Source organism: Pelodiscus sinensis, chromosome 17 (genome assembly GCF_052426305.1).
Source record: "Pelodiscus sinensis isolate ZL-2025 chromosome 17, ASM5242630v1, whole genome shotgun sequence".
In the NCBI taxonomy this organism is placed as follows: Eukaryota; Metazoa; Chordata; order Testudines; family Trionychidae; genus Pelodiscus; species Pelodiscus sinensis.
The window spans coordinates 1,963,751-1,988,326 of NC_143068.1; the positions used below are offsets into that span (position 1 = coordinate 1,963,751).

Sequence of the window (24,576 nt, forward strand, 5' to 3'; positions counted from 1 at the left end):
TTAGCGAAATGCAGAATGTTAACTCCTTCTGTCCCTCATAGGCTTTTCCCACCCCCTCAACACAGAGAAGCAAAATCTGAGGAACAAAATAGTTAATTGATTTTAAATCACGGCTTACTCAACTTCTCGCCTGGGGTTTGTGGGCCCCGGTTATAACCTCAGCAATGTGAGAGTCAGAAACACACCCGCAGTGCACACTCAACCAGACCCACAATGCACATTCAAACAGGAACCCTCCACACAGACCTAAAATACTAAAAGACACCAAAAGCCTACTGAGAATAATTGACGCTCCAAAATCCTCCCGCCTCACAGACACCTTGTTCCCTTCCCCCCAGCCCTCTCACAAACAAAGCCCCTCTAACCAAGGCCATCCGGAAAATGCGAGGCAAAATGGGTTGGTTTTAGCAGAAGGAAAGTAGGGGGCATGAAAATTGGACTGGCTGCACCCTGAAAAGCTAGCTACACTCATAATGTGGCACTTCAGCCCCGCTCTGCATGCCATACACATTATGGTCAAGGGAGACGTTTCAGAGGATTAGAACGCCAAAGCATTGCTATGGGAATCTTTAGAAAAATCATAAATTAACCATTTTAATCATAACCACACAAATCAAAAAAAGGGACGTAGTTGGGGCAAAGGTTAAGTAACCTAAGAGCTTCCTAAAAATCACACTAAGTCTTCCGCACCAGGGTCTGCATGTTCGGATACTGGAAGTGCATCACATAACAACACACTTCGACAAGCAGCTCCATGAACATTTTTTTCCCCACTGGTAAAATAATCGTTTCTACCTCTGAAACAAATCAGTTATTCTCACTGTAGAAATTCTCAGCAGTAGAAAAACTAAAATTCCTTCCAAAGTGACAGTCTCCCGACCATCCTAGAAATATACAAATGGCACAGATCCATTCATCCATCACCAGTATCTTTTCACACACACATGCTGCTCACTTTTCCAGCCATTCCAAGCCAAAGATTTTGCAAACTCAGGATAAGAGTGATTTGCACCATCTCTTCTTTGGAAACCTACAGAAAATAGACCTCATTTGAAAGCTGATTTTATATACAAGTTTTTCTCTGGAACAAATTCTAAATAGGAAAAGCTCTCTCTCCATCATTCAATTTGGCAGAACAAATTTGTTTTATTGTTTTATTCCATTTCCTCCCATCCCCCGTTCCTTCATAATAACTATAATGAATCCTGTCCTGAAAATTACTGTGCAACTGATTGCCAACCTGAGCAGTGAGGCTGAAAATCAAGACTCAAAATGCAGGGGAAACTTTAGAACTTCCCCGTTGCTGATTAGATTTTTTTCCCCTCCAGGCTATAAGGGTGCGAACAAATGTATTGGAAATTCTCAAGTCAGGATATTTTTTCAATTAGATGCACCAACCAGGTATTGCAAATAAATAACCTGCTCTCTCCTTCGCTCGCTCGCGTCATTATCGTTTTGCCACAAAATGCATCTGAGAACAAGCAGTCGCATCATTCCACCCTGATTTACTGTAGAAAACAAACATTTTAATATTTGCCTTTTGTAGCCATTACTTCCTCCCATTTCACTCTGGAGTATTTCCTCCTGCATGTTAGCATTTTAACCCATTGCCAGATCAGAGCATATACACTCCTCGTACGCCATCGCTGATAAAAATTGATCTGCCTCATTTTTGTAATGATCTAGGCATGCAGAAAACTGGGCCAGGCTCTCTCCTAGTCCTCTTTCCTTGGAAAATCTTGTGCTATTGGCTTAATCATGCCTCTACTTTTTTGTAATTATTTAATAATGGCCACTCTGGTAAAAACTAGATGAAATAAATGGGGCTAATTCTCACCTTCTCTAGTTATTTACACCCAGGTTAAGTGAATGCAAAGTAGAAGCAAACTGTGATCATTACGATTTGGTAGCATTTCACACCCAAGCGGTGCATAAGAATGCCAGGCAGTGAACAACCTAGCCCTGTGTCTCTAAACTTGGAAAAAGGGGATTCCTTTTTATGTTCCCGGGGCCCGATTCTGATCTCACACTGCTGCGAATTAGAATGACTAGACTGAAGGCATCTGGCCTAAGTCAAATCAAAACCAAGGCCCCTATTTTTAAGAGAACCCATTTCTATCCAAGGCCAGCAGAGAGTCCGGCACAACAATCAGCACGAGATTTAAGCAGCCAGACCAATTCCTCCCAGAAGAAGAAAAAAGCTAAAATGACCTGAGACTCTGCAACGTAAAACATATCAAGCACCTCTGACGAGGTGTCTCGGCTCTGCGGGCCACACTGCCTCCCACTGTTTCACTTTTGGAGTCAACGTATATGAAGTACGAGGCTCTTCCTTCCACAGAAGAGGTTATAATCCCACCCACCTGTGAAAGGCTTGCAGCACGGAGATCAGGAGGGCTGGTTTTCTACGGCTTTGCAACACCCTTGCGGCGGGGCCGTAAAACGCTACCAGCAATGGGACTGAACAGAGAATTCTGATATGTCAGCTCTGGGGGTGCAGATGGAGACAAGATGTAACACGGTGGAGAATCAAGACTAGTACCAAATCAAGCGGGCTTTTAGCACAAGGACTGCATGCCCGGGGAAGCGTGGCCGCATCACATACGGTGTCAAGCGCCTCAGGGCCATCACTCAACCTAGATGAAGACTGTTCTAGTCTGCTAGGAAAGGCCAGGTAGCTTGCTTTTCGGTACGTTCACTCGGCCATGGAGAACGTACCCAAACGTCCATTCTCTTAATTCAGCTCTTACCAAGGAAAGTGTAACTCGCACATCAGCACATGGGGAAGGGAGTCCCTTCCACCTGCAACAGAAGTGGCATTTTTAAAGGTTTTTTTTTAATTATTATTCTTTGGGTTGGTTTGTCATCTACGTGCTGTTTTTACAGTATGATGGGAGCTTTGATTCATAAATGTGCCTCTCAGTCACTATGGCCATGTCCACTCTGGGATATTATTTTGAAATTGCTAATTTCGACTTAATTCCCAATTTAACAAAATTGAACCAATGTGTCCACACTATAGGGAAGCCTCAAAATTAGTCCGAGGCAGGCTCTGTTAATGTGGACGTGCTACCTCGACTTAGGAAACACTGGGGAGTAATTAGTTCAAATTACTCTGAGGAGTAGTTATTTCGAAATAATGGTACCATTATTTCAAAATAACGATTTCAGAATTAGTGTTACTACTGATGAAAAGCAGTACAGATTTACAATTAAACAGTCCGTTATTTCAAAATAGCAGGCTTGGTAGTATGGATGCTCTGCCTATAAATTCAACCTACGAGGGGTTATTTCGAAAGAAAGTCCTAGTGTAGACCAGGGCTAAGAGTGCACGTTAAGTGGATGAAAATGAATAAAAAATTTTAAAAAATGAACATGAAGCAGAAACTAAGACAAAGCAGTTGTGAGATCTAGTGGTGACATGAAACTCTCCGCTTTGGATTAAAAAAAAAGAAATGTCCAGGTTTCAAGTTTACAGAGAAAAAAACTTGAAAATTGGAACCCTAAAGGTTCCAAAGTTTGAAGTTATACATCGGAGTTTTTTAATCTTATGATTTTTAGCCCGATTCCCAGGGCTTGACTTGTACTGTTTCAATTCTTGGAATCTGCCACATTGAGACAATTAAAAAAAAAAAACTAAGTCCAGATAACAGAGTCTTTCACAAGTGAATCATACCAGGACAACCCCAGGTAGCAGTGCCCAGAAGTCTTGACCATCAGGTAGCTGTTGAGTGCCCCAGGAGGAATGAGCTGGGCTCCGCAGGTGGTGTCTAGCATCCAGATAACTCATCACAAGCTCTTTCATCTGTTTGCCTTGGCAGAGAAGCCAAGGCACAGCTGAGCCTGGAGAATCAATTCCCCTCACTGCTCTAGAGACCATCACTCCAAAGCTGGTCTCTCGCTGGCAGAAGCTTGTACTTTAGCCAAACTGTGGCCTGGGTTTCAGTCTCTAAGATGATCAATCTACCATCTTGCCAGTCCGAAGATCACGAAGGGAAATGAATGAAAATAATACTCTCTAGGGAATTCCTGTAAACCAGGGGTGGGGAACCTCAGGCCCGGGAGCCAGATGTGACCCTCGGCTTGCCTGGATCAGGCTCCCAAGGCTCCGGGCCCTTCCTCAGCATTGGGGAGCCCGTGCTGGTGCTCCAGTCTCCCTTTGTCCCCCTGGGGGCTGGAGCACACAAAATCTACTAGCCTGGGCACCCGCAGGCTCTGGTGTGCAAGGGGAATGTGGAGAGAGTCGTTTTCCTCAGTCGCGGGCCACCGTGAGGCTTTTCCCCCCCCGCTTCTCACTTGCGTGCGGCCCCAAAGTGATTTTTCTGTGGGTCAGTGGCCCCCGACCCAAAAAAGGTTCCTCGCCCCTGCTGTAGACAGCTAGTGCTAAGCAAAGAGATGCAAAATCCCACATACGGAATAGCCCACATTATTTTTTTTAAAGTTACTTCTAAAAAATTCATCATACCAAATCGACATAAACTGTTGAGATTTAAGAGGCTGCGACCCTGTCAGGTCCACACCCGCCAGGCTAGCAAATGGCACTTACCTTACAGACATGGGTTTCCCCATTGTGAATTATGGGCAAACAAGAACTATGTCAAAACCCAAACTTTTCTGTGCTGGGCAAACCTTTTGCCGCCTGAGATGCATGTCTGCCGTAACAGTCTTAGGCCCGTGTCTGCGGGACTCTTCCTGTTGCGGGGTGTCGGAGGGAAAGGAAGATCCCAGTTGAGCCGGCTACGTTTTATGGACGTGCTGCAATGCTAACCTTAGAACAAACACCTCCAAACACTGTCAGGAGTCTGTTTTGTCAACACACATTCTGTCAAGCCATAAGGAGGTGAGATATTTGCTTCTGCCCTGCCCCCATCACACTCCGATACCCGCAGGGCTGCAACTGTGATTTCCTCAAGGAGTAATTTAGCATCAGACTCCTTCAAGGAACACACAACTGAGGTTAGTCTAATCTCTTTAACTGCACTTTCCCCATTAAGGTCTCTACACAACCTCTGGCCCAAAGCGATCTATTTAGCATTATTTATTTGTCCACTGAAAGGCTCAGATTTCCCCTCACTTGGGCCTGTCATACAGGGTCAAAAGTTCAAAAATAGATTTATTTAAACTTCCAGAATGCTACTGCAAGGATGGTACTGACATTTCCATTTCCATCGAGAGCACATTCATTTAGGCTCACCGCTTACTACCGCTTGGCTTTTAGAGGAACACGGTGAAATGGAAATATAATAGCCCAGCATGCATTCAGAACACTATGCGCCTCACACGGCTAGACAAGCCGCAGAGCTACAGAAGTAATCTGGCTTTTATTTATGGAGAATTTTACACATGGCTGTTAAATATTATTGTGTATTAAGTTAGAGCAACCGTTGGACGTTATAGACCACCAGCAGGCAGATTATAAGAACATCCTTATAAAGGATCAAAATTCTATAGTCAGTTTTAAAAAGCATTTATCAGACATATGGATGTATTGTGAGACTATCAGGGTGCAATTTTCAAGCTAGTTTCTTGCTTTTAAACCAAGATTTAAGGTTGGTTGTTCTACATATAAAAAAAATATGAATATTTAGCAGGAGGTGTCATTTTATTTCAAAACAAAAGGATGTCATAACATAGTATTTTAAACCACAGGAATAATAATGACTATGAGACATGGTAAGAAGCCAGTACCCATTATTTATTCTTAAATACTTTACGTTATTGCATATTTAACTAATTGTTTAATGTTAATTACACCCTTTGTAATGCCAACGCACTGGCCAGATTTATAAGCCCAGCACGATATGGTGACCAACTCTGAGTGACCAACCAGCAGTTCTGCTGAATCAAGTCACATGCTAAGTACCCTGCTGAATCTGAGCATCACCGCATGGCTGGCCCTTTAAGGGGAGTTGGGTCTGTGACTAATCAGCTGCCTCTCAGCAGAAGCCAATGGGCCAGGGATCAGGCGATAGCTTGAAGATCGTCGGGGCCTTATTAAAGCCTGCAAGAGGCTCAGTCGTGGGGGGTAGGAAGGTCCTAGGAGTCCCTGGGTCAGAGAAGAAAACCCAGGTTCTATGCGACTCAGAGGAGTGGTCTGTGCGGTATAATCCTGCTGGGAGCAGGCTAGGAAGGGAAAAGGAGCACAGAGGTGAATCTCAGCTCCCAAGTGAGGGGATAAACCTGCAGGGAGCCGAGAAGCCTCCAGGTCAGAGGGAAGGAAGATGGCGAATATGAAGAACTCGTGTGATTTTTAAAAGGAAAAGGGGACTGAAGTCCCAGGGTTAGAGGAGTTCGTCGGTGCACAGCCCGCGGAGCTGCGGAGGCGTCTGGGCACTTTCCTGGAGGAGTCGTGCTCAGCAGAAGCTGCTGGGACTACAAAGCGCCTGGCTCCTCTTGCTTGAAAGGAGGAGGACCACCACCCTCCGGCTCTGAGCCGGCATGCTCCGGCTTTAGTGACGGTACTGCCTTGCCTACAGCGTCTGGAATTTATATCGATTATGGCATCGAATGCTTAGAGGCAAGGATCAGGCCAAACCCTGGCCCCAAAGTGACATGGATATTTGCACTGGGGACCAGCAAAATCTGGCCCTGGGCTCTGTCCATGACTCTAGCACTGGCCCAATGTGGGACCTTCACTGAGCGATGCAGTTTGTACAGAGCCCTGGAGAGGAGGCAACGAGGCCTCGCCATCCCAGGAGGTGCACAGGGAGAGAACAGGCCTCGGGGAGCTACTAGGGGGCACAGGTGGGGGCCCATAGTCCCATCTCCACCCTGCCCCTTGCTGGGTGACTGGCTCCCCATGAGGCAGGAGGGCTGTGCAGCCTCTGCTCCCGGGCACTGCCACGGGGATGGAAGCGATGCTGAGGGATGAGGCTGAGGAGACACATGGCGGCCATTTTGAGAAGCTGGCCGAGAGATTACAGGGGCAGGCTGAGATCCAGACTACAAGCAGCGCTAGCGGGAAGGGGGTTTGTGCCCAGAGATACTTGTTCTTTGGGCGGCTCCTGATGGTCACATCACTGCAGGACACAGCAAAAATCAGAACTGCCTCCGCCGTAGCAGCTGTCCAGTGCCCCAGCCTGTCCAAGTCCAACGCACAGGACAGCCCTCGATTCTGCCTTCGGTGAATGGATCCAGGGCCCAATCCTGCATCAGTGGAGTTACACCCTCACAGGAGTGGGCCCCGGGTCCACAACCCTCCCTTGTAATGGCTCCGTGAAAAATCTCGAGAACGGCAAGTGCTCAAGTAATGTGATTTAATTTTCTAGGGAGCCTGCAAGTTTTTGATGGAAATTGCAGTACACCAAGTGCCAGATATTATTATTATTCATCTTGTTTGGCAGGACTGAGGACTTAAAATAATTTAAGTAGATCTTTCAGATCCTGCAAAAGAGAGAAAATTCTTCAGAAATAAAAACTCATCCACTCAAAGCCATGGACAGTCGGAGAATTCAGTCTTAAGAGTGACATGGAAATAGATTAATTTTTCCCCATTTCATATTCTAATTACAACCCTTTTATTCCCCCCCTACCATTTTCTGTTCTCATTACAGTCTTAAAATTGCTCTGAAAAATTCTGTACCTTATTCTGTTCTTTCTGCAATCTTTGTCATGGAAATGAGAAACAGAATGTATAAGCATGAAAATACTGCAGAGATCAAAATTCTGGGCTAACCCTTTCACGCCTGACTGCAAGAAGAGAGAAGAGCATAAACAGAGAGGCGAATCAAACCTCCCTGCATCTTCGTTTGCCCAGTGCTCAGTCTGCATTTCCTACTCCAGGACCAAGAGAGATGGAAGGACTCCAAAGAAATGCAACACTAAAGAGACCAAGAACTGCTCTCGGTTGCAGCTGGGCTGCATGCTGGTTTTTGGAGTTGCAGGGCTGACACAGGGGCCAAAATGCAGCCTGACATATTTAAACAGAATTCAAACACTCCCGTTTGTCTGCTATTTGGTGCCCACACAGCACTCCAGCGTCTTGCGTAAAACTGTCCAAGACACACTCTTACAAATCACACTGCACCTGGCAGAGCAGGGCTTCGTGCTGCTCTTGCTTACGCTGGGGTAAATGGGCAGGAGTCTCACTGGAGTCAACAGGAGTGAGCAAGGTCAGAAGCAGGAGTTTGGGAAGGGGGAAAGGAAACCAGGCCAGGCTGCAGACCCATACAGGAGCTACCTCACCCACCTTTGCGACAGTGTGACAATGCGCCTTAGCCCCTCCCAATGGCGGCTCGGGAAAGGAAGTGAAGGCGGATTATTTACCCAACTGAAGCCCCAGAGAAATATCAAGGCGCAGAATACAATTAGCCAACTAGATTTTGGCAAAGATCCCAGGATATCAACTCTCCGACAACTGAATGTAGTGCTAGGGGATCTCACATCATCCGAATAGCCGTCCTGGGTCAGACCAATCCTAGGGCTGGGTGAGACCTCAGGAGTCATCGAGTCCCACCCCCTGCCCAAAGCAGGACCAACCCAACTCAATCAGCCCAGCCAGGGCTTGGTCAAGCCAGGACTTAAAAATCCGTAGGGATGGAGATTCCACCATCTCCCTAAGTAACCCATTCCAGTGCTTCCCCACCCTCGTAGGGAAATCGTTTTCCTAATATCCAGCCCAGACGTCCCCCACTGTAATGTGAGCCCATTGTTCCTCATTCTGCCATCTGCCAAAGGTCCAGCTAGCCCAGTCTCCTGTATTCTAACTGGCCAATGCCAGATGCTTCCAAGGGAAGGTACAGAAAGTGCTGCATCCCCGATCGTGTTGGCTACTCGCCACTGAGGAGCTGATCTAAACCTCTTACTGCTTACTTGGCTTACATGCCTTTGGTAGGGGCCCTTGTCAAAGGTTTCTGAAAGTCCAAGTGCACACTGTATAGGGGGTCATGCTGTAGCTCTGTGCCCCGTATTCTTCACAGCGGTAGTACAAGGTTACAGCATAATTATAGTGTATATTGTACGAGACGTGTCATGTGAGCATCGCGGAAAAGTGATGATTGGCTGCCTAGGATTTGGATGCTTGTATCATTTTGTATCTGAAGTTATGGACAGTGATGGGGAGCGGGGATTTTCAATTGGCTTTCCCTGGAAAACACCCACAGCCAGCCTGTGGCAATAAGGAAGCAGCCAGACAGTGCTAATGGCTCATCAGTATTGGCAATGGGCTAGGGAATGCCTTCACCTTCCTGTGGACACTTTGGCCAGTCTGTAAGCCACGGGTGGACAAGAGATGGCCCGCCAGCTTCGTACAGCCTGCCAAGCCATTTGATCTGCCCATGACCTGCCCTACCGCGCCTCCGCCCCCAGTCTAATAGCGACCCAGGGCGGGAGAGTGCGCGAAGTCATTCGCTGTTCAAAGCAGCCAGTGGCTCCCTCCCCCACCAGGGGTGCGTGGTGCCCAGAGGGAGCCACTAGCCATTTTGAACAGCAAATGACTTTGCGCACCTGGCAGTGGGGCGTGTGTCAAGTCTCCTCCCCCAGCAGGCAGTACCTAGAGGGAACAGCCTCTTCTGCCCAAGGCCGCGCCCCTTCCACCTGAGGCTCCGCCCCTTTTGGGGTGGGTCCTGGCCCGCGACCATTATAAAACTGATGAAATTCCCCCCCCCCCCCCCACACACAAAAATGATTGCCTACCCCTGCTATAAGCAATGGCTGGTATGACAGTGCAAAGTCATGTGACCAGACCCCATGTCACTGAACTCCATCTTGGACACCAGAGTTTTCCTGCACACTGAGTTTGAGACAAAAGCTAAAGCTCTGTAGGGCAAGGAGGGACACCATCTGCTGTTCTTCATGCCCCCCACAGGAAGAATCCTAAAAACACCTAAACAACAAAAAACCGGGCAGGGAAAGTGCTGGACCAGCCCAACAGGATTTCTAGCCCATGCATGAAAACCTGCGGATCCCTAGCTGCAAAGCAAGTGCGGCTTGTACCTTGCGAATCTACAAGCCTGCTTGTATCAGCAGCCAGGGTGAGAGACTGTTCATTCAAATCCAATCCCATCAAATCCAAAGCCAATGCTTAGTTTGCATTTCTGTTTATTTCCTGGGAAATCCGCTTTGATCTGTTTGCTATCCCTCAGACACACTTAAAATGGAGCTTTTGTAGTCAATACACTTGTTTCTGCAGTATCTCAACCAGTGAGCTTGAATGAAGTGCTTGGAAATCTTAGCTCAAGAGGCAAAGGCTGTTGTATCACCTCTCCACATTGGGGGAGGGGCCCGAACTAGATAACAAATTCATACCAGTCTGGGTTTTGACTAGGGCAGGACAGTACAGCTCTAGGGACCTAGGCTGGGAAGCTGGTGATTATTTGGCTACGGCCTCTCTATTCGTGGTTCATGTAGTAGCTGACCAGCCTACGTGTAAGCGCAGCGGGGTGTGTCCCTGCTGGTGTGAATGCTGGTGGGAGTGCAGGACCGGGAGTGGGTCTGCAGCTTGGCACAGTAGCAGTGTGAGAGGAGCCCAGGTTGGTGAATCTGAGGGCCCGGTGGCACCAGGCTCCAAGTGGCACCCCAGGGGGGCCCGTCTCACACTCCTGTGCACATTTGTTAACCATCTCAAACATGCTAATCGCCTGATGAGGCGTGATTTCCCTTTATAAAAGCCATGTTGGCTCTTCCCCGATTGAGCTCATCGGCATGTCTCTTACGAGTTCTCCCAAGTCCACAAAGATCTGGTTTCCATCCTCTTGGAAAGTCACCACTGTAAGCAAGGTACCCCCCAAACCCATGCTGGGCTATTGGCTCAGCAGTGACTTCGAGGGGAAGAATGGCTTCTGTCGAGCCTACCCGCATGCCTTCCAAAGATCCCCTGGGTTTTCTTTGGGGTCCTCCCGTCCCAGCACTGACCAAGCCCAAAGTGGGTTCATTTGCATGATATGATCACTGGCCAGATTGAGATGGCTGTAAGTCTTACAGGCACTGCTTCCTCCTCGCTTCCGAGCAACCACCACATCCTGCGCTGCTTTTCACACTTGCATAGGTGCGGAAGGATTTGATCTGCGAAAAGCAGGCACCTAATGGCTCCTTTCCCCATAAGGGGTGGCAGCTGGAAGCCAAATAATCAAGAGGTTGGTCGTCCTGAGCTTGCATAGAAAATCTCTCATGCCATATGCATTGCTTAGGGAAAAAAGAGTACATTAATGCAGCACCTTTACTGGCACCGTCTGAAACAAATGGAGTCAGCGACAATGAAACTAACTGTGCATTCTACTCAGCCAGTAACATTTTTGTATTGTACCGGAAACTCAGAGAGACAGCAAATGTACAAAGACCTAAAAGAACCCTCAGAGCATGTAAGAAAGGAAGTGTAGGAGAGTCAAAGGTATCTAGAAACTTAGTTTTTTGAAAGATAAAACCTGGAGTCTGAAATAAAAATAGAGCCTGTATCTACCAGATTCTGAACTTGCTACAAGTGTGGTTTTACTGTGGAAGTCGTTCAAGGAGATGCTGGTTTTGATACCAAAACAACAGCTCTCACTGCAATCAAAGGTAATGTGTAATAAAGGCCATGTGAGAGCCAGAACTCTCAGACTGATCAGCAGCATGACAAGGGGGAAACGGTTCCCTCTAGCTTGAGAGGTTCTCTTGTCTTGTTATTTGGGGACCGTTCATAGTGTCCATCGATTCCAAGGCTAGACGAGATCACTGTGATCACACCGGCCAGGGCACGTCCCTCAAATAATTCCTAGAGCAGCACTCTTAGAAAAACAGCCAATCTGGATTTAAAAATGGCTAGGGAGAGTGTGTCCACCACCATCCTTGGCAAGTTGTTCCAATGGTTAATTACTCTCACCAATAAACACGTTCACCCTATTTCCAGCCTGAATTTGTCTCACTTCAAATTCCAGGCTTTGAATTGGGTGATACTTTGCTTGCTAGGTTGACGAGCCTGTTTGTTCCATGTAAGGCACACAGACTGATCAAATCACCTCTTCCCTCTGTCAAGCTAAACAGACTGAGCTCTGGGAGTCTCTCACGATAAAAGAGGGTTTCTAACCCTTCCACCATTCTCCCGGCTCTTCTCGGAACCTCTCCAATTTATCAACACCCTTCCTGAACCGTTGCCACCAGAACCGGACCCAGGATTCCAGCAGAGGTCGCACAAGTGCCAAATGCCAAGGTAAAACACCCGACTTGAGATTCCCGTTTACACATCCCAGGATCGCATTAGCTCTCCTGGCTACAGCATCATGCCGGGACGTCTTGGTCAGTTGATCATCCACCATGACTCCCAATTCTATTTGCAAGTCCCTGCTTCCCAGGATAGAATCCCCATCCTCAAAGTACGGCCTGCATTTTCTGGGCTAGATGTACCCATCTGCATGTAGTTATGTTAAAATGCACCTTGTCTGCTTGCACCCAGTTGCCAAGAGATCCAGATGGCTCCAAATCAGGCACTTATTCTTTTCATGGTTTTCTACTCCCCTGATTTTTGTCAAATGCAGAGTTCATCAGGATGGTTTTATACTTTCTTTCACTGATCAAAATTACATCTCGAGACCTGTAAGCGAGTCACGTTTTAATCCTTTTCATGCGTGCTATGTTAATTTTCTTATTTTTTAATCAAGATGTCGGGCAGTCCCAAGATAAACACCTTACAGAAGTCTGGTCTAGTCTATCAACATTATTACCTTTATGAACCCAACTGGTAATCTCAATGAAAACAAGAACGAGTTTGACCGAATCTGCTTTCCATAAAACCATGTTGACTTGTGTTAGCCACATTGCCTTCCTGTCATTCTTAATTGAGTCCTGAGTTAGCTGCTCCATTACCTTCTCCAGGGCCGATGTCAGGCTGACAGGTCGTCCCATTTACATTTAAGTTTCAGCACAGCATTAGCTTTCGTCCAGTCTCCGGGAACATCCCCAGTGCTCCAAGACTTAGCATTGGTTTTCCATAGCGGTTCAGGAAGCTCCTCAGCCAGCTCTTTTAAAATGCTTGGATGCAAATTACCAAGACCCGCTTATTTTAGTAGCTTCTGTTTAACACCCACCAGACAGACCAGAAGACTTGACTGAGTGTTACTATCACCATATGATAACACGTCATCATCTGTTTGCTCCCCAAACACAGAATGGAAATATTTATTGAACACTTCTGCTTTTTCTGCATTATCAATAATTCTTCCATTTCCATCCAGTAATCAGCCAATACCGTTGTCTGTATTCTTTTTGTTCCTAATATATTTTAAGACTATCTTCTTGTTATCCTTAACTGTTTGCCATAGATTTGGCCTCATTTCTCTTGAATTAATTTTCTACAATTCCTAATTTAGATTCATTACAATCAACTTCCCCTTTCTGTCATCTCCTCTTTCCCTCTAAATCAGGTCGGTTTTTAACTAGTGCAGCCTTCTTCCTCAGCTGTGGCTTTTGGGGCAGCTCCCAATTATCTCTCTCATTTTTCTGATTAAATTCTTCCTCCCAGTTGATTACACTCATAAATGTTTGCAGCTCTATGAAATTGGCCATATGAAAACACCAAGTACACATATTCCTTGCCTGGACTTTATTTTGCTTGCACATAATATGACCAAGTCATGATCAAGTGGGTGTCCAGCGAAGGTAGGGAAAGACGCAATTGTCTTACTATCTAACCTAAATCTCCCGTGCTGCAAATTAGGAAAAAAATAACTATCAGCAGACAGAATGGTGGGCCCCTGGCCAAGGGGACTGGCTCCGTGCTCTGAAGAGTGGGGCCTCGTAGGAAGGGTCAGGGCTAGGGGCTAGCTTCCCCCGTCAGCCCTTCAGCACTGCTCGCAATGAGCTGCCTGGGGTTCTGTTGACGATTTTAAGGATTTGGATCTCTGGCCATTGCCTCTTTCCACCCCCCATTCCACTCCCCCCCCCCCCCCCCTGCGGTGGGCCTGTCTATAAGGATAAGTAATTACTGGACCAGGGCACCTAGGGAAGATGTGAGATCCCTGTCCTTGGAGGCTTTTAAGAAGAGGTTGGGCAAACACCTGTCCGGGACGGGCTAGATGCTCTCAGTACTGCCTCAGTGCTGGAGGTACGACTAGCTGAACTCCGTTTACAGACTGACGTCTCCGTGAGGGCTTAGGAGAGCAGCCTCTCTCTCAGGGTATGTCTACACTACAAAGTTAGTTCGAAGTAACTTAGTTCGAACTAACTTTAATAGGTGCTACACTAGCGCTCCGCTAGTTCGAATTTGAATCGAACTAGCGGAGCGCTTAGTTCGAACTAGGTAAACCTCATTTTACGAGGACTAACGCCTAGTTCGAACTAGCTAGTTCGAACTAAGGGCTGTGTAGCCCTTTAGTTCGAACTAGTGGGAGGCTAGCCCTCCCCAGGTTTCCCTGGTGGCCACTCTGGCCAACACCAGGGAAACTCTATGCCCCCCTCCCGGCCCCGGACCCCTTAAAGGGGCACGGGCTGGCTACGGTGCCCGTGCCAGGTGCAAGCCTGCCAGCACCCAGCTAGCAGACCCTGCACCTGGCACGGCACAGAGCCACCCACCCGATGTCCCCCAGCCCACCCCCTCTTGCCGGGACCAGGCTGGCGGCTCCCGGGAGCTTGCCCTGGACCGCAAGAGGCGGGCACCTTCCTGGGCTAGTGAGGACATCGTGGACCTCGTCCACGATCTCCGCACTAGGCACAGGAAAGTGGCTGTCTAGGGCAGGAGAGCTGCCAGCCTGGCCACCCAGGACCAGGTGTGCATGAAAATCAAGGGGGTCCACTGAGACCCCCGACCCTGAGCCCTGAGCTTACAATGGCCGTACTGGGTCAGACCAAAGGTCCATCTAGCCCAGTAGCCTGTCTGCCAACAGCGGCCAACCCTAGGGACCCTGGAGGGGATGGACCGAAGACAATGACCAAGCCATTTGTCTCGTGCCATCCCTCTCCAGCCTTCCACAAACTTTGGGCAGGGACACCACTCCTACCCTCTGGCTAATAGGACTCCATGGACCCAACCTCCATGACTTGATCTCACTTCCCTTTAAACTCTGTTCTAGTTGTAGCCTTCACAGCCTCCTGCAGCAAGGAGTTCCACAGGTTAACTATTTGCTTTGTCAAGAACAACAACTTTCTCTTACTAGGTTGAAGCCTGCTACCCATTCCTTTCCTTTGGTGTCCTCTAGTCCTTCTTTATGGGAACTCAGGAAGAACTTTTCTGAATGCACCCTCTCCACCCAACTCCTGCTTTTAGAGACCTCTATCCTGTCCCCCCTCCATCTCCTCTTTTCTAAGCTGAACAGTCCCAGTCTCTGTAGCCTTTCTTCATCTGGGACCTGTTCCCAACCCCTGATCATGTTAGTTGCCCTCCCCTCTCCCAGCCTTTCTCTTCCCCTCTCCCACCTCCTTTTCCCAGTCTCCCCCAGTTTTTTTTCAATAAAGACAGAGTCAATGTTGGAAGAAACGTTATCTTTATTTTGTACATCAATAAGAAGGGGGGCTAAGGAAGGGTAAGTGGAAGGAGGTGAGGGAGGAATGGGGTACGAGCCCCCGATGGGGAGGACTGCGGGCTTCTGGGGGTGGAAGCTCTCCTGCAGCCCCCCAATTACTCCCTCTCCCCAGATGGCAGCCTGCGGCAAGTGCAGCCGGGCTGATGGCCGAGTGGTGTGATGTGCCCAATGTGGGCACTCAGGGCACTCCAAGCCAGAACTTCTTTGCAAGCGGGGCACCCCTTAGAACTGTGTGTCCGGGGTGGGGGTCGGGACCCTTTAAGCGCAGCCCTCGGCTAGCCTGAGACAGCATCTCCATGCTCTAAGTCCTCCTTTTATGCCCTGCCGGCACTGCTTCCGGCCATCCTTAAGCCCTGTTCAGAGTCCACTCAATGTGGACTTGCTAGTTCGAACTAGCAAAACGCTAGTTCGCACTAGTTTTTAGTTCTAGATGCGTTAGTTCGAACTAGCTTAGTTCGAATTAACTAATTCGAACTAAGTTAGTTCGAACTAGCGCTGTAGTGTAGACGTACCCTCACACACGAACAAATCTGCGCACACAAAGCCTGGGAATGCCCATGGTTCAACACGCACATGCAAAATACCCAGATTCGCACTCAAGTTTGGATGCCAGTGAGTTTTGCTGAGGTCACTGCTATGATTTGCAAAAATGCACCCGTGCAAATACTAGCCCTTTTGGAAACGTTTATCTAAAACATCTTGAAGCATAAATTTACAACGGTGCCGTGGGGAGGGGCAGAAGAAAAAGAAAAAGGGGGCAATTATTTCCCCATTGGATGGGAAAAGGCTATTTTATTTAATAGTAAAAAAAAAAATCAAGGGCTAAGATAGGATTATTTCTCAACTGCTGTCAGTGACCTGGGAACTTGGATATGTTCCCATCTTCACTTTGGGCACAAACAGCAACCTCATTCTACAGGAGCAGTGTGTTTCCTAAGGAAGTTCCCTTCTCTCCTATTACACTGTAAGCACACTGGGGCAGGAGCTGTCTCTGACGAGGTGTCTGCACCGTGCCCGTGTCACTGACCTGCATACTGAAATACAGCGTCACACCCAGAGTCTCTGCGTTTCAGCAGCTCTTCCTCTGCACTGGGCAGGGATGAGTCCCTGATCAACCCAGTGACAAGGCAACACCTGTTCACAGCACAACTGTGGTTTTAAATACAAATGACCCCAGGGCTAAGTTCTGGGTTTGTGTTTCAAACAACACGGCAACGTCCCCCTGAGGAAGAGGGATGTGGGAACGTGCCCAGTCAGAAAGCAGCGGGGAGGTTAGAATATTGCTCTTGCTGCATCTGCGGAAGTGCTCTCGTAAAACTGGCCACCCCAGGAAGAATCCGGGGAGCAGAGTTATGATCCCAGACCCCATGGTGTTCCCCGCACAGAGCCTCGCCGGGGTTCTGGGTCGGCGGCTTCTTTTACAGAAGACTATGTTTAGCACCTCAGGCACGCGGACAAGAGCCGGCATCTCCTCCACCCTGCGCTCTTTAGAACGGGCTCGGCACAGTCTTCGGCCGCGTGTTGAATGAACGGCCGCCCAAGCTCAATTTAAAACCTTTCAGCTCTTCTCCTCCTGCTCTGGCTGCATCCACCTAGGGACGGGCGGTGAAAAGAGGGACTTACACTTAGAGCCACTTTTGAGACTCCACAGCCCTCGAGAGACATGCCCTGGGTCACACAGCAATCAGTGGCAGAGTCAGAGCCCGGGGCCAGATTGCCTAGCTTTGGCAGCTGGAGGGGACAGGGGGCAACATGGCCCCTTATGTCATCTCACTCCTCAGTTGTCTCAACGTAGTGCTGGCCTCATGCACAGACCAGAGCAGCCTCAGACCTGCCCCTACGGCCCCAAGAGCCCAGGAGAGCTTCTGGCATTCCCTGAGCCATAAGAAACCCCAACCAAGCCCCATATTCCTCAGCAACGTCTCCTGCACCAGAGTCGTGGATGAGAACTGGGCTGCCCTCTGAGGAATCCCCTCTGCAAGAGAGTCCTCGAGAGGCCAGGCAGGCTGGCTATAGGGCCAGGTCACGCCGTGGGAGGACACGGCTGCAACTGTGTTAAGCAGCAATTAAACGGAAACTGTTAGAAATTTCCCTGGAGCAGATACATTCAGAGTCGTCATCACAGACTCATTGTGATCCTCTAGTCTGACCTGCACAACCCGGGCCAGAGAACTTCCCTGGAATAACGCCTCAGGCAGGGATTTCAGAAAAACATCTCACCTGGATTTAAAATAGCAAGTGATGAACTCACACCATGACCCTGCGTAAAGTGTCCCAAATGCTAATTACTCTCACTATTAAAATATACCTCTAATTTCCTATTTTAACATCTCTAGCTTCAACTTCCAGCCATGTTCTACTGTTCTCTGCAAGCCCGAAGAGCCCATTATTAAATATCTGTAGATGCTCAGCCGGTGATCAAATTAGGGATGTAAGCGACGAATCGACTAGTGGACTCTCCGGAAAGCAAAAGCTTATTGGATAGTCGACAGGCTAGGTGACTAGTTGCTTCCTCCCCTTGCTGCCTCTATCAGAAAGAGGCAGTAAGGGGGGCGGAGAAGAGGGTGCTGGGGAGAGCTGGCTTAAAATCTCGTTCCCTCCAGCTCTGTGGGAAGGGGCAGGGGCGCAGCAGCAGCGTTCCACCTTTGAAATGTACCAGAGTCCCTGCTGGGGATGTTGTGCATTTCAAAGCAGAAGCACGGCATGGAGCCTGGGGCCAGCAGTCCCCCGCAGGCCTCATGCGACATTTCAAAGGCGGAACGCCGCACAGCACTTCTGCCTTTGAAATGTAGCAACAGCTGGGCAGCTCTTGCTACATTTCAAAGCAGAAGCGCCCTTATCGTCTAATCAAATAGTTGATGGAAATTCCATCGACTATTCGATTAGTTGATTAATCTAATTTTAACATCCCTAGATCAAATCACCCCTTGACTTTCTGTATTAAGCTAAAAATATAGTAAGGTCTTTGAGCCCATTGTTCTAACCCTTTAGAAACCCTTGTTCTCTTGGCTCTTCTTTGAGCCCTCTCCAATTTACCAAGACCCTTCCAGGCCGGTGGCCACCAGAAGTGCCGCTGTATGCCAGCGGTGGTTGGACAAGTGCCAAACATGGGGTAAAATAACCTCTTCAGTCATCCTCGAGAGACCCCTCTCATAGGATCACAGAAGCAGCCCTGCACGGATCCAACGTTTGTTTCCACAACCGCATCTGCATCCACAAAAAAGAGCCCTGGATCTCCGCACTGGTCCACGGATCAGGATGCACATGGACAAGATTACAAAGGCAAAGGCACAGAATGAGCTCAAACTAGCTACTGGAATAAAGGGAAACAAGAAGACTTTTTATAAATACATTAGAAGCAAGAGGAAGACCAAGGAGAGGGTAGGCCCACTGGTCAGTGAGGAGGGAGAAATAGTAACAGGAAACTTGGAAATGGCAGAGATGCTCAATGACTTCTTTGTTTCGGTCTTCACCGAGAAGTCTGAAGGGACACCTAACATAGTGAATGCTAGTGGGAAGGGGGTAGTTTTAGAAGGTAAAATAAAAAAAGAACAAGTTAAAAATCACCTAGAAAAGTTAGATGCCTGCAAGTCACCACGGCCTGATGAAATGCATCCTAGAATACTCAAGGAGCTGATAGAGGAGGTATCTGAGCCTCTAGCTATCATCTTTGAAAAATCATGGGAGACAGGAGAGATTCCAGAGGACTGGAAAAGGGCAAATCTAGTGCCCATCTATAAAAAGGGAAATAAGAACAACCCAGGAAACTACAGACCACTTAGTTTAACTTCTGTGCCAGGGAAGATAATGGAGCAAGTAATTAAGGACTTGTAAATCTGTAAACACTTGGAAAGTGGCACGGTGATAGGGAACAGCCAGCATGGATTTGTAAAGAACAAATCATGTCAAACCAATCTGATAGCTTTCTTTAATAGGATAACGAGTCTTGTGGATAAGGGAGAAGCGGTGGATGTGGTATACCTAGACTTTAGTAAGGCGTCTGATACGGTCTCACATGATATTCTTATCAATAAACTAGGTAAATACAACTTAGATGGGGCTACTATAAGGTGAGTGCATAACTGGCTGGAAAACCATACTCAGAGAGTAGTTATTAATGGTTCACAATCCTGCTGGAAAGGCATAACAAGTGGGGTTCCGCAGGGGTCTGTTTTGGGACCGGCTCTGTTCAATATCTTCATCAACGATTTAGATATTGGTATAGAAAGTATGCTTATTAAGTTTGCAGATGATACCAAGCTGGGAGGGGTTGCGACTAATCTGGAGGATAGGGTCATAATTCAAAATGACCTGGACAAATGGTCTGAGGTAAATAGGATAAAGTTTAATAAAGACAAATGCAAAGTGCTCCACTTAGGAAGGAACAATCAGTTTCATACATACAGAATGGGAAGCGACTGTCTAGGAAGGAGTACGGCAGAAAGGGATCTAGGGGTTATAGTGGTCCACAAGTCGAATATGAGTCAGCAGTGTGATGCTGTTGCAAAGAAAGCAAATATGATTCTGGGATGCATGAACAGGTGTGTTGTAAGCAAGACACGAGAAGTCATTCTTCCGCTCTACTCTGCGCTGGTTAGGCCTCAATTGGAGTATTGTGTCCAGTTCTGGGCACCAGATTTCAAGAAAGATATGGAGAAATTGGAGAGGGTCCAGAGAAGAGCAACGAGAATGATTAAAGGTCTAGAGAACATGACCTATGAAGGAAGGCTGAAGGAATTAGGTTTGTTTAGTTTAGAAAAGAGAAGACTGAGGGGGGACACGATAGCAGTTTTCAGGTATCTAAAAGGGTGTCATAAGGAGGAGGGAGAAAACTTATTTATCTTGGCCTCTGAGGATAGAACAAGAAGCAATGGGCTTAAACTGCAGCAAGGGAGGTTTAGGTTGGACATTAGGAAAAAGTTCCTAACAGTCAGGGTGGTCAAACACTGGAATAAATTGCCCAGGGAGGTTGTGGAATCCCCATCTCTGGAGATATTTAAGAGCAGGTTAGATAAATGTCTGTCAGGGATGGTCTAGACAGTGCTTGGTCCTGCCATGAGGGCAGGGGACTGGACTCCATGACCTCTCGAGATCCCTTCCAGTCCTAGTATTCTATGATTCTATGAAGCAGGTATCTGCCGATTCACTGTGTTCGCTACAAATCCCAAAATCTTTTCCAGAACCATTGCCTCTAAGATACTGTCCCATGCTGTAAGTATCCCCTACGTCCTTTGTCCCTAGATGTTCACGTTTACTAGGGGTGTGAACATGTAGTCATTTACACGATTAACCAATAAGCCTGGGCTAATCGGTTAATCCTAATGACTACACGCATTCCCCCCTTGCTGCCTCTGCAAGGGGAGGGGAGGCGGGAGTCAGGGCCTGTGGGGAGCCAGCTTAAAAGTGCCTGTGTGTGCCATCTGCTCCCCTCTCTGCTGCCTCTCACAGAGGCAGCACCTTCGGGGGGGGGGGGGGGCGGGAGAAGCTGGCTTAAAAGGCGACTGTCCATGAGCACCGGCTCCCCACTGCTGCTTCTGATGGAGAGGCAGCAGTGCGGGGTTGAGGGGGGCAGATAGGAGCTGGTATATGTGGGAAGCCAGCTTTCAAGCCAGCTCCCCCCAAGGACCGGGTCTTGCCTGTCTCCCCCCCCCCACGCTGTTGTCTCTGTGGGAGGCAGCGAGAGGGGGAGGCAGGGGGTTCCGCGGGAGCCCCCCTGCGTGTAAATGTGTAAACTCTGAAAAATTCCGCAGTGACACCTTGACAAAACCCACCTTTGCTAACATCCCTCACATTTACATTGAGCCATATGAAAATGTATCGTTGGCTTGCACTGTGCCTATCCATCTTCCTCCGAACGCATTCGAAAGCCCCCGCTGAAGGCGACGGTACCCCCCCCCCCCACCATGCAACGGGAACGGACTGAGCAGCCCCAACAGGGAGAGGAGGCTCGATCGCACATCGCGGTGACGGAGGGCGGATGTTACAGCGACACGACTTTCCACAAACTGCCCCCATTGGTTCAAATCTAGCAAGGGCCACAACTAGGAACCACAAGCCCAATACATAGTTTTACCTGCAAGGGAAAGATTTGATAAGGACACTCCCCATTCGCTGGCCAAGCAGAGAGCCAGCACTTGTCCACCCCACCGCTCTGGTTAGCAGGTAGCTCCTTTCTGCCTTCACCTTGACAACAGCCTGGTTTGCAGAACCACTGCAGCGGCTCACCCAGGCGCTTATGTAAACGTGGGATCCCACATGCATGAGAACCCTGACCCCAGGTCAATCCCGCACTGCACGTCTGTTTCAACAGGCAACCACTCCGTGACTCGTGTGTGTGCATGTGCAGCACATACACACAAGGGGCCAAATTCTGCTCGCTGTGGAGCTGCACAGGGGCATATTATTGCAAAACTTTGCAGATGTCATTGCATGCAAAATATAGTTAATACAGCATCGAGGCTGAGATGTCAAATGCATAAAATTCAGGAAATGCACCGTTCTAGTTCCTGCACGGACCTTAGCTTAGCCACATATCACATGTCACTTGCAATTGATTTTACTGAATATCCATCTGCAGTACCACAAAATATTACAGATGAGCCTGGACTGAGAGTTTGGGTTAAATTTGCTAATTCCGCGTTTCTCAGACTGTAGGTCCCGACCCCCCGGGGGGTCGCAGTATCAATAAGTTTGAGAATCGCTGTACTAATTAAAACCACCATTCTACACGTTCAGACTTTTGGGCATGTAAATCTCAACCATAACATTTAATTAAACTAGATTTGTGCAGTCATTATCCAGCAAATTTTACCCAAGTAGGGTGCAACTTTATTCCTGAATCTCAGCAAATTTTTAGAAAAACACTTTTGCCTTGGATCACTTCTAAATTGAGTAATTTCTTTTGGATACATACTTGTGTGTCCATTTTCCTTCAAGTCACTGTTAATCTTCCAGATGGATTTTACTGCTACTTAACTTTAACTTTATGGCAAAAATATAGAATATTTTTATTACTTTGAGCAGGAAAATTCAAAACAAACTCAAATATTTTTTATTTAAAAATGCATGGCGACATTAAAGAGATCCTCAATGAACAGAAAGCTAACTGAAAGAGGAAAGTTAACAAAAAATTTAATCGGAAATAATCACCTTTGCTCCTCCAGTTTGTCGTTAGAAAGAAGTATTTTCCATACCACGTAGCTTTGCGGCGTAGCAGTGTGGAATTGACCTACCTCCATCAATACCACTTGAAAGTTTACAGGAAATTATAAATGGTGTCTCGGGGTGAGATTTTCAAAAGAGCCTATTGGCATTAGGTACCCAAATACCATTAAGTCTAATGAGTGCTTGAAGCCTAACGACTTTAGACCCTGAAAATCTCAACCTACTCAATCCGGGCTTTGATCTACATGTGGAATGTGACACATAAGAACAAGAAAAGAGGTTAATCTGACATGAACCATGGCGCATAAAATCCATGGCTAACCCATAAAATCTTGAATAACCCCAACCTAGAACTTGTTCTGTGTCTCATATCTTAACTTTACCATAAAAGCCTCATTTGATATAATTAACGACTGCAGCTTTATTGTTATTATTAATTACTGTTATTATTACTAACAACAACAGAAAGTAAAGCACGTTAATGAGACAGCGGAAAATGAACTTTGTCCATCTAATTAATGCCTTAAAGTGGAAAAAAAGACTCCTTGCTGATTTCACAGAAGACCTGCCTTTTTCTAAACAGTTTCAAGTTGGACTGACAGCATTAAAGACAGGCAAGTGGACAGATAAGATAAACACACACAATACATATTTGTCCAGGGCTTTTATAGTCTCTCTCTGCACCACTTCCAGCTCATTAAATTACAGTATTACTATAGATGTACAGCAAAATTATCTTTTATCTCAGCTTCTTTTAAAAGCTATTTGACATTTGCTAGTATTGCCTATTATAAATCTAATTGCAGATTCCAAACAGACAAGGACTCATTAAGCCTTAATTATGCACATGTTGTTTTCAACAAACATTTTCATTTGGACTGCTGTGAGCTGTAATTGTTCGAAGGCCCCACAGCCTCGGATTACACACTTCCCTGGGATGGCAGAAGCTGCTGCGAAGTAGGTCACGGTTCGGATGAATAAACAATTTGGAACCTGTGGGGCTTTGGTGGAGCCGGTTTTCTGGTGAGCCGGGCAAGCTAACGTTATTTTACCACGAAGCATGGAAAAAAGGCCAGTTGGCGCCTACGTGGTTGTACAGGCCCAGGGGAGGGGCGCTAAACATGCGGGACCCCCCCATCCACCCCTCAGGGAGCAGGGTGGCTGAAAAACGGTGGGAAGGGGACAGGGTTCTCAGAGCCAGCCCCAGGGCCGGCCCATAACATTTTGGCACCTGAGGCGGGGAGCTCAAATGATGCCCCCAGACCCCTTCGCTGCACTAGCAGCAGACACAATTTTCTACACTCTGGGTCCTAGTGGCACCCCCCACAGTCTGGCACCTGAGGTGGCCACCTCAACTCGCCTCATGGTAAGGCCGGCCCTGGCCAGCCCAGCGGAGGGTACAGCTTTTAAAAGGCAGGAGCAGCTCATGTGTTTGGGCCACATGCCTGGAAGGGAATGGAGTCTCTGGGTATGTCTACACTACAAAGTTAATTCGAACTAATGGACGTTAGTTCGAATTAACTTTGATAGGCGCTACACAAGCGCTCCGCTAGTTCGAACTTAATTCGAACTAGCGGAGCGCTTAGTTCGAACTAGGTAAACCTCATTCCACGAGGATTAAGCCTAGTTCGAACTTACTAGTTCGAATTAAGGGGTGTGTAGCGCCTTAATTCGAACTAGTGGGAGGCTAGCCCTCCCCAGCTTTCCCTGGTGGCCACTCTGGCCAACACCAGGGAAACTCTACTGCCCCCCTCCCGGCCTCAGACTCCTTAAAGGGGCACAGGCTGGCTACGGTGCCCGTGCTAGATGCAAGCCTGCCAGGACCCAGCCAACAGACCCTGCACCTGGCACGGCTGGAGCCACCCACCCGATGCCCCCCAGCCCTCCCCCTCTTCCCGGGACCAGGCTGGCGGCTCCCGGGAGCTTGCCCGGGACCGCAAGAGGCAGGCACCCGCCTGGGCTAGTGCAGACATCGTGGACCTCG

General features: G+C 47.9%; 1 protein-coding gene across 4 annotated transcripts in view; it reads right to left on the reverse strand.

The window, feature by feature from the left end:
* Positions 1–24,576, reverse strand: part of TOX2 (TOX high mobility group box family member 2) — a 259,379-nt gene that overhangs the window by 164,821 nt on the left and 69,982 nt on the right. The gene's annotated exons all lie outside the window — the stretch shown is intronic.